Below are 8,888 nucleotides of genomic sequence, written 5' to 3' on the forward strand. Positions count from 1 at the left end.
TTTTTTTTTTTTTTTTTTTTTTTTTAAAGACGACCAGTAAGGGGATCTTAACCCTTGACTTGGTGTTGTCAGCACCAGGCTCTCCCAAGTGAGCTAACTGGCCATCCCTATATAGGGACCTGAACCTGTGGCCTTGGTGTTATCAGCACCGCACTCTCCCGAGTGAGCCACGGGCAAGCCCTTAGAATTTTCTTCCTTTTTAAAGCTGAATAATATTTCATTGTATGTATACACCACATTTTGTTTATCTATTCATCCATTGTTGGATACTTGGGTTGCTTCCACCTTTTAGATATTGTGAACGATGCTGTTGTGAACATGGGTGTGCAAATATCTCAAGAACTTGCTTTGAATTCCTTTGAATGTCTACCCAGAAGTGGAATTGCTGGATCATATGGTAATTCTATGTTTAATTTTTTGAGGAACTGCCATTCTGTTTTCCATAGCTGCTGCACCATTTTACATTCCCACTGGTGATACATAAGCATTCCAATTTCTCCACTTCCTCACCAATACATATTATTTTCTGGGTTTTTTTTCTTTTTTTCCCCCCTTTTTCTTGTTTTCACAATAGCTAATCAAATGAGTGTGATCTTGGTGGTTATCTAGTTGGAGCCTTGGAGCCCACTAGCCAAAGACCTGGTCTCTATTGTGCTGAAATGTACAAATGTAGAAAAAAATAATACAATAAACCTGCATGCACTCCTCACCCAGATTCAAGAGTTATCAGTGCATGGCCAATCTTGTTTCATTTATGTACCTGCTCTTTGCTCTCTTCCTTCTGCCCTGTGTTATTTTGAGGCAAATTTCAGACATCGTATCATTTTATCTGTAAACATTTCACAGTGTCTTAAAAAGATATGAACTCTTAATATTCCATTCTGTCTGATGGAAGAAAGTCACATAGGGATGTTCCTTTGGACTCAGTATTCCCTATCATTCCCTTGGACCCTCCGGGACATGTACAGTGGGCACACATAGGAACACCTGGAGGTTGGATCTGTTACCACACTGGGTTGTTGGTGAAAGGCTGCCTTGTCTGGGGCCCTGCTTTCTTGCAGAAGGCTGACTGCCCTTAGGTCTGAGCAGTTATGGTGGAAGAGCCTACCCAGATCTCTGTTGAGAGGGGAAGGAGAGAAGAAGGAGGAGAGATGGTGTGAGGAAGACCCAGAGAGCAAGAGGGAGACAGGGAGATGGGGAGACAGAGGGAGAGAAAGCTCACTGTGGAGGAAGGAATAAGGGGAGAGAGGGTGAGAAAGAGAGAAGGATGTGTGTGGATGTGTGAGAGAAGGGGAATGAGAGAGCCCGGGACCTGACAGAGAAACTCTTTAGTAGCCCCTTGACTTACCAGCTCCTAAACTGTAATGATCTAAGGCAACCACAGAGATGCTCCAGTACTAGTAGTGTGCTCCTTGTGTCCCTCCAAACCTTTCAATTTTGGAATCTTTGGGACTGTAGTTTGCCTGTGGCAGATGAGACTGGTAGCACCTCAGAACTATCAACACATGGGTACCAGAGATGGGGAAAGAGTGATCCTGCAAAGTGGACACTTTCTCTTTTTTGAAACCCTTTGCTCAGGGAGTGGAGGCTTGGTTCACAGCTGGTTTGAAGCTTCTGGCTTTTTGCTTAAATTTGGGGGTCCCCATTACCAAGAGATGATGCTTTCATAGAGTTCAGTGGGAGGTACCCTCCAACCCCCAGGGTGGTATGTGGACAAGAGTCCTGCCCCCTTTTTCTCAAGTCTCTGGGTTCTGTTCCCTTCTAACAAAGTGTATTACCCAGTTAGTGCTGAGATCTGTTTGCAAGTAAAGAAAGGTGAAGGGGGTACAGGTTACAAAGGTATCAGTTTCCGTCTAAGTTCTCAACCCTGTGTGGACTTTGCTGCCTATACCTAGTTTCCACTTGTCTCAGTCAGTTTTACAGTCCCGCATCATCCCAACTCTCTCCAGTCTATCCTTTTTTCTTTCATGTTTTAAGAAATATAATATCTTTATTGAGATATAATTCATGTGCCATACAGTTTGCTCACTTAAAGTGCACAATTCAATGGTTTTAGTCTGTTCACAGAGTTGTGTCCCCTTAACACTCAGGACCATTCTGTTCCCTCCTTTTCCCTGTGGTTCTCAGAGCTAGCCTTCCCTCTCCACTGGTGTCACACTGATCCCATCCTTAAGACAGATGACTTTATCGTGGGGACATTACTCCATAGGCACTTTCCACTGATAAAATATTTAATTTAATCAGGCCCTGCAGGGGCCCAGGATTCATGGACTAGGCTATTTCAGGTAGGCCCCTTCCCACTGGTGAGGTTCCATCACTAATGAAGGTCTTGCTATTTATAAAAAGTTTTAAAAAGTGAAACACACAAAAAAGTTGCATATTTGCCAGATGCTCGACTGGTAATAAACCTGCTTGGGAATCTGTGACTATCCTTGAACAGTCTTAGTTCTGGACAGATGAACTTGTCAAATTGTTCCCATTTTCTAATGGTGGATTACCTTCCAGTAAACACACTGGAGCTTATAAATAGACAATAAAGAATTATATGTCAGGTGGTGAAAAGTGCTGTGAAGAAAAATAAAGCTGAGTAAAGGTGGGGGTGGGGATTGGTATCTCATGTAGGATGGTCATAGAAGGCTTCTGACAAAGTGACTCAAAGAAAGTGAGGAAGTGAGCCCACAGAGGTCTGGGGAAGGAGCATTTCAAGCAGAAGGAATAGTAAATGCAAAGGCCCTGAGGCAAGATCATGCCCAGCATGCTTGAGGAGCAGTAGAAGGCCTGTGCATGCCTGAACAGACTGGGCGAGAGAGAGCCAGAGGAGATGGAGGGCAGTTAGATCATCCGGGTGTGTGCGCTGTGGGAAAAACTAGAGATTTCACTCAGCGTGAGAGAGGATGGCATTGAGGGTTTTGAAGGGAGGGGGGTCATGATCTGATGTGTGTTTAAAAGCAACACTCTGGGGCTGGCCAGTTAGCTCAGTTAGAGCATGGTGTTGGTAACGTTAAGGTCAACGGTTCAGATCCCCTTACTGGCCAGCTGCAAAAAATAAATAAATAAAAGCATCACTCTGGCTGCTGTGTTGAGGATAAGTAGTAAAGGCAAGGAGGGATGCGAGGAGACCAGATAGCAGGCCTTTGCAGGAATCCAGGAGAGAGATGATGATGGTTGGAGGTGAGAAATGGATGGATTTGGATATATTTTGAAGGTAGAATTGATTGTGGATTTGATAAAGGATATGAAGGAAAGAGAGGTTTTGGCCTAAGCAACTGGAAGGATGGAGTTGTCATTTACTGAAATGGGAAAGATTGTAGGAGGATATCAAGACTTAGATTTTTAGACATACTAGGTATAAGATGAGTATTAGACATCAAGTAAAGATCCAAATATAGAAATGAATTAATAATTTAGTGAGTGCCTATTGAGGGGCTTATAAAATAGCAGGAGAGAGCATTTTACTGAAATAACTACAGTAAAGATAGAAAATTATGCTGTGAGGGAGAATAAATAAAGCAAAAGGGAGCACAAGGTGGGGGAGTGAGGTGATTTCTATAGGAATCCTGTGCCCTTGATGAGCGGGTGGCGCCAACAGATGTTTTCAGTGGGTTGAGGGGAGGAGGTGCTCATGAGCAGGGTCTGGGCCTTCAGCTTGTGTCTTCAGTGCCAATCATAAGACTTGGCATTTGGTAACTGATATATTAACTTTTCTTCTCAGAGCCTCAGTTCTGCATGTACAAAGTGAAGGGGTTGGACTAGACCAGTGCTGTAGAATCAACTGAGAAACTTAAAAACAAAAAAAAAAGAAAAGAAAAGAAGGGCCGGCCCGGTGGCGCACTGGATAGTGCGCCGCTTGGGAAGCGCGGCGGCGCTCCCGCCCGAGGGTTCGGATCCCACATACAGACCGGTTCCCGCTCGCTGGCTGAGCGAGGCGCGGGAGCAACACAAAGACTTGCAATCCCGTTGCCGGTCCCCAGTCCGGTACGGGGGCAACACTGAGGGTTGCGATCTGTTGCCGGACACGGAAAAAAGACAAAAGACAAAAAAAAAAAGAAAAAAGAAAAAAAAGAAAAGAAGGGCCGGCCCGGTGGCGCACTGGATAGTGCGCCGCTTGGGAAGCGCGGCGGCGCTCCCGCCCGAGGGTTCGGATCCCACATACAGACCGGTTCCCGCTCGCTGGCTGAGCGAGGCGCGGGAGCAACACAAAGACTTGCAATCCCGTTGCCGGTCCCCAGTCCGGTACGGGGGCAACACTGAGGGTTGCGATCTGTTGCCGGACACGGAAAAAAGACAAAAGACAAAAAAAAAAAGAAAAAAGAAAAAAAAGAAAAGAAAAAAAATGTAGCGATCCATCTCAGACCTATTAAATTAGAATTTTCATGGCTGAAGCCTGGTACCTGTATTTTAAAGTCACTCCCCATGTTACTCTTTTGCAGTCAGTCCAGCAGGAGCCTGCAGACAGGCATTTGGAAGCCACTGGACCAGATAATTTCTGAGGTCCCCTTCAGCTCTGCCATCCTGTGAGTCTTGTTAGAATGCATATGATATAATTCTTTTCTTGGGAAACGGGATCTTTGGTTGGAGTGGAAAAGATGTAGAGGGGGTGAAGGACATCTTTGGCAGGGCCAGCAGGGATTTGGAAACATTAGTACATCAGCCAGGGATTTGGAAAGCCATTGAGGAATGGTTCTGGGAGTAGTGGGAGTACTGACAGCTTACCTGCCACTGGGAGCCAGGTATATTAGATCTTGGAAATCGAGGTGATGGACATGACCCCAGTTTTGGAGAGGCTCATAGACTGATAGGAAGGACTGAAGAGGAAACTCATGATTCCAGTCCACTGTGGGAAGAGCTGCCATAGGGGAAGGGAGTCCTAGGTGTTGAGAGAGTGAAGGAGGAGGAGGAGGGCAAAGGACTAGTGTTGAAGCAGAGGACTAGCAGCACTCAGAGAAGATATCCAGAAGGAGGAGACCCTGGAGCTGAAGCTTGGGGATGAGGAGGAATTCTCAGGCAGATTTGTATTTGGGCCAGGGTGGGGTTGGTGTATCAGGTATTCTGTAGTCGGAGGGAACAGCTCCGGCCCTGACACAGAGGCAGGATAGTCTGGCTATACGGTTAGAATGAAAGGCACCCTGGGAAATGGCTAGAGAGGTGAGTAGAGACCAGATGAGAATGATCCTCCATGTGAGGCTGATGAGTTTAAGCTCTGTCCTGAAGATGATGGGAATTTTGAACAGTGACGTCTATGTGATCAGATGTGTGTTTTACAGCAACCATCTGGCAAAGTGTGCATTGGAGGGCTAAACTAGATAGAGCAAAAAACAAGTGAAAAACTCTTGTTTTGCTTGGGTTCATTGGGGCAGCTGTTTTCTTATATACTGCTGAGGATCTCCTTAGCCAATTTTTTTTTTCTTCTTTTTTTAAATTTTATTTTGATTTCTTCTTTTTTTGGTGGGGGGCATTTTTTGTTAATAGTTTAGGAGCTGCCTCCTAAAATAAAACATTGGCTACTGACTCAGAACCTCTGTGACTTGGGGTCACTTAAACCCGTAAGCAGTCCTCAGATGTATTTTCAGAAGGGCAGTGGTATGCGTATGGTAGGGTGTCTACTTGTCCACCTTAGGAATTTATATATAGAAATCCATTAGTTCTAGATTAATTTGCCCAGCTGTTGCAGCCTAGCCTGTTCAAGGACTCAGAGATCCTTAAAGTTTACATATTAAACCAAGGCCTGCCCATGGACTTCACACAGGTAATTAGTGACAGGATAGGAATGAAAGCCAGTTATTTGTGGTTCACAATTCCTTTTTCTTTTAGCTCCACTATCCTAGCCTGGGTCTTCTTTCTGGGTCCAGGAACATGGGGCTCTTTTTTCCATTTCCTTTCCAGCTGAAGTTTCACTGAGTTCCCTTCACTACCGTCCTTGGAAGCAATGTCTCTCTCTCTGATCAAAGTTCCTGCCAGAGTCTAGGCTGAAGCTCCTGTGGGTCTTGGGAGCAGCAGCTTACTCTAGAGCTTGCTTGCTCATTCTGTCTTTCTTCTCGTCCAGCTTCCATTCCTGGTACAAAAGAAGTTCCCTCACCTGACAATCAGCTCAACAATGCTTTTCTCTGGTCTCAGTTTCCCTCTCTTCTCTTCCTCTCCCCCTCTCCCTGCTTCCCCTGTTTGCCATCTCTTCCCCTTCTCCCCTCTCCTTCCGTGTGTCTGCCCTTCTCCCCTCCCTCTGTCTTCCCTCGGTCTCTGTCCCTCCCCCTGTCTCTTCCCCTCCCTTTCTCCCTCTCCCCCAATCCCCCCTCCTTGGCATTCCACAGCCTGAGTTATTCTTTGCTCTATTGTCCCCTGGGATGCTCCTTTTTCTAAAATAGACAGCTGAGGGTAACTTTCATTTACCAATTTAAAACTTCTTAACCATTATAAACAATAATTGAACACAGATGATGTCAATACTTATGCCATAGTCAATCATGTGGGGTAATATGGTTAAAAGTTCACCTGCAGATTGTAGAACATCTGTCCATCCTTCCTTCCAGTCCTCATCCAACAAACAATTACAAATTCAAGAAAACTTAGTTTTGTTGTTTCACGGTCTGGTGTTCCTTAAATCATGCTGCCTTTCACTTTCATTTTGTAAATCTGCAACATGTTATTTGCTTCCTTGTCTTATTAAACAGAATACAATGAATAGAGATTAAACTTTTCTTAATGCTTTTGGAATGCCTCTGCTTCCTGGATGTCCTGTTACTGAATTTTTATACTTTTATTATTCTACCATTACTACTGAACTTAGCATTGCTAAGAAAAATAGTTGACCAAGTTTAATGGTTGAAGGCTTTGATGCTCAGGGGGAACAAGCTCGTAGGTTTAGTGACAAGTCCTCGTTCTTAGTTCCTCAGAGCTTTTTTTCTTTTTCTTTTTTTATTTTAACTTCTAGATTTGATTGGGTGGTCATTACTACATTTATATATATTTTACCTGTAACAACTTTAGCATATTTTCCAACTAATGGATAAAGTCATCTTTTATTTATCTATGTCTTTTATTTCAAACTTTAAAATATTGCTCTCCTGGGCCGAGCCCGTGGTGCACTTGGGAGAGTGCGGCGCGGGGAGTGCAGCGACGCTCCCGCCGCGGGTTTGGATCCTATATAGGAATGGCCAGTGCGCTCACTGGCTGAGCGCGGTGAGGGCGACACCACACCAAGGGTTGCGATCCCCTTACCAATCACGGAAAAAGACAAAAAAATAATAATAATAAAAAATAAAATATTGCTCTCTTCTCTCTAGTATTTTGAAGTTTGATAAACAAATGAATATTTTAGTTATGTTTCCCCCGTTTCCCTGAATTTGTATCTCTCATTAGATACAAATAGACTTCTTATTTTTAGGCTCTCATTAGAAAGCCCTTCTATCTACTTTATAACTTCAATCTCATTTCTTAGGATCTCTTCCACCTTTGTTATGTTTTTCTTAAGGTGTGGTGAACTAAAACTGCACAGTACACGTAGCTGTGGACATAGAGTGGTTTTGAATGAGGGCAGGATCACAGGTTTTAATCTGCTGCCAGTTCCTTTCTGATAATACCCAGCATTTTGGGGGGCTTTTGTGATGAAACATGCAATGTAGTTTCTTAAGGGAACAGTCTAAGCTGATGCCCAGGCCTCTCTATTGAGCTTAGAACCCATTATTCTAGAATTGCTTTTCCCTGAATGTTGCTTCACATTTGCCTTTACTGATGATCATTTGCCATAATTTCACCTATTTATACTGCCTTGAGAGAACTTGTCTTTTAATTTTGTATTGTGTTTTGGAATAGCTTTAAGGCCATTTGCAAACTTGACGTTTCACTTTATTGCTTTGATAAATATTAATGAGACAGATGGCCTCTTCCTTCATGAAGCTTACAGCCTAACATTCTTCTGCTAGATTATTGGTTACCAAAGTATTTTGAGTATGAGACACCCTTTTTAAAATAATTTTTTCAGGGGCCAGCCCGTGACCACTTGGGAGAGTGTGGTGCTGATAACACCAAGGCCAGGGTTCGGATCCCTATATAGGGATGGCCGGTTAGCTCACTTGGAAGAGTATAGTGCTGACAACACCAAATCAAGGGTTAAGATCCCCTTACCGGTCATCTTTTAAAAAAAATAAAAAATAAAATAATAAAATAAAATAATTTTTTCATGAGACCTCATTTCTTAGTGGTGTTTGTAGTGGCTGGTCTTTGAGAACACACATGGGGATGTGAAGTTGGGTCACTTTATGGGTTGGGAACCACCATTCTAAGTAATTTATGAAAGCATTAAGCTCCAGACCAGAATGGGTCAATGGATTAAAAACTCCATTGTTGGGCCGGCCCGGTGGCGCACTGCTATAGTGCGCCGCTTGGGAAGCGCGGCAGCGCTCCCGCCGAGGGTTCGGATCCCACATACAGACTGGTTCCCGCTCACTGGCTGAGCGAGGCGCGGGAGCAACACCGAGGGTTGCGATCCCGTTGCTGGTCCCGGTTCGGTACGGGGGCGACACTGAGGGTTGCGATCCGTTGCCGGACACGGAAAAAGACAAAAAGGAAAAAAAAAAAAACTCCATTGTTCATAGTTCCCCGTAAATGACAATCACATAAAGACACATACAAACACACACACTCTCTCTCAGTCACTCACTCATATACTCACACAACATATATTCACCCAAGTTCTATGGAATTCTGTTTTATTTTTGTTTTGTTTTTCAGTGGAATTTTGGCATTTAAAGTCTGTAGAAACTCTACCTACAAGTTCTGCCATAATTATATATAATTATATTGTTTTTATCCCCTCAAAGAATTCTAATAGGCTGATTAAGCCTGATGAGGCCCTTTCACAATTTTAAGATACTCCCCCCCCCCCCCCCCCCCTC

General features: G+C 44.0%; 1 protein-coding gene across 4 annotated transcripts in view; it reads left to right on the top strand.

The window, feature by feature from the left end:
• Nucleotides 1-8,888, top strand: part of ZNF592 (zinc finger protein 592) — a 44,833-nt gene that overhangs the window by 12,825 nt on the left and 23,120 nt on the right. For 2 of the 4 annotated variants that reach the window (XM_008565774.1, XM_008565784.1), the window contains exon 5: nucleotides 4,431-4,514. The exons of the other annotated variants lie outside the window; for them this stretch is intronic. The gene's annotated coding sequence lies outside the window, so the exon portion shown is untranslated. The remainder of the gene's footprint in view (nucleotides 1-4,430; nucleotides 4,515-8,888) is intronic. 4 annotated transcript variants of the gene reach the window in all.

The sequence above is a fragment of the Galeopterus variegatus genome, unplaced genomic scaffold (genome assembly GCF_000696425.1).
Source record: "Galeopterus variegatus unplaced genomic scaffold, G_variegatus-3.0.2 Scaffold14, whole genome shotgun sequence".
Lineage (NCBI taxonomy): Eukaryota > Metazoa > Chordata > Mammalia > Dermoptera > Cynocephalidae > Galeopterus > Galeopterus variegatus.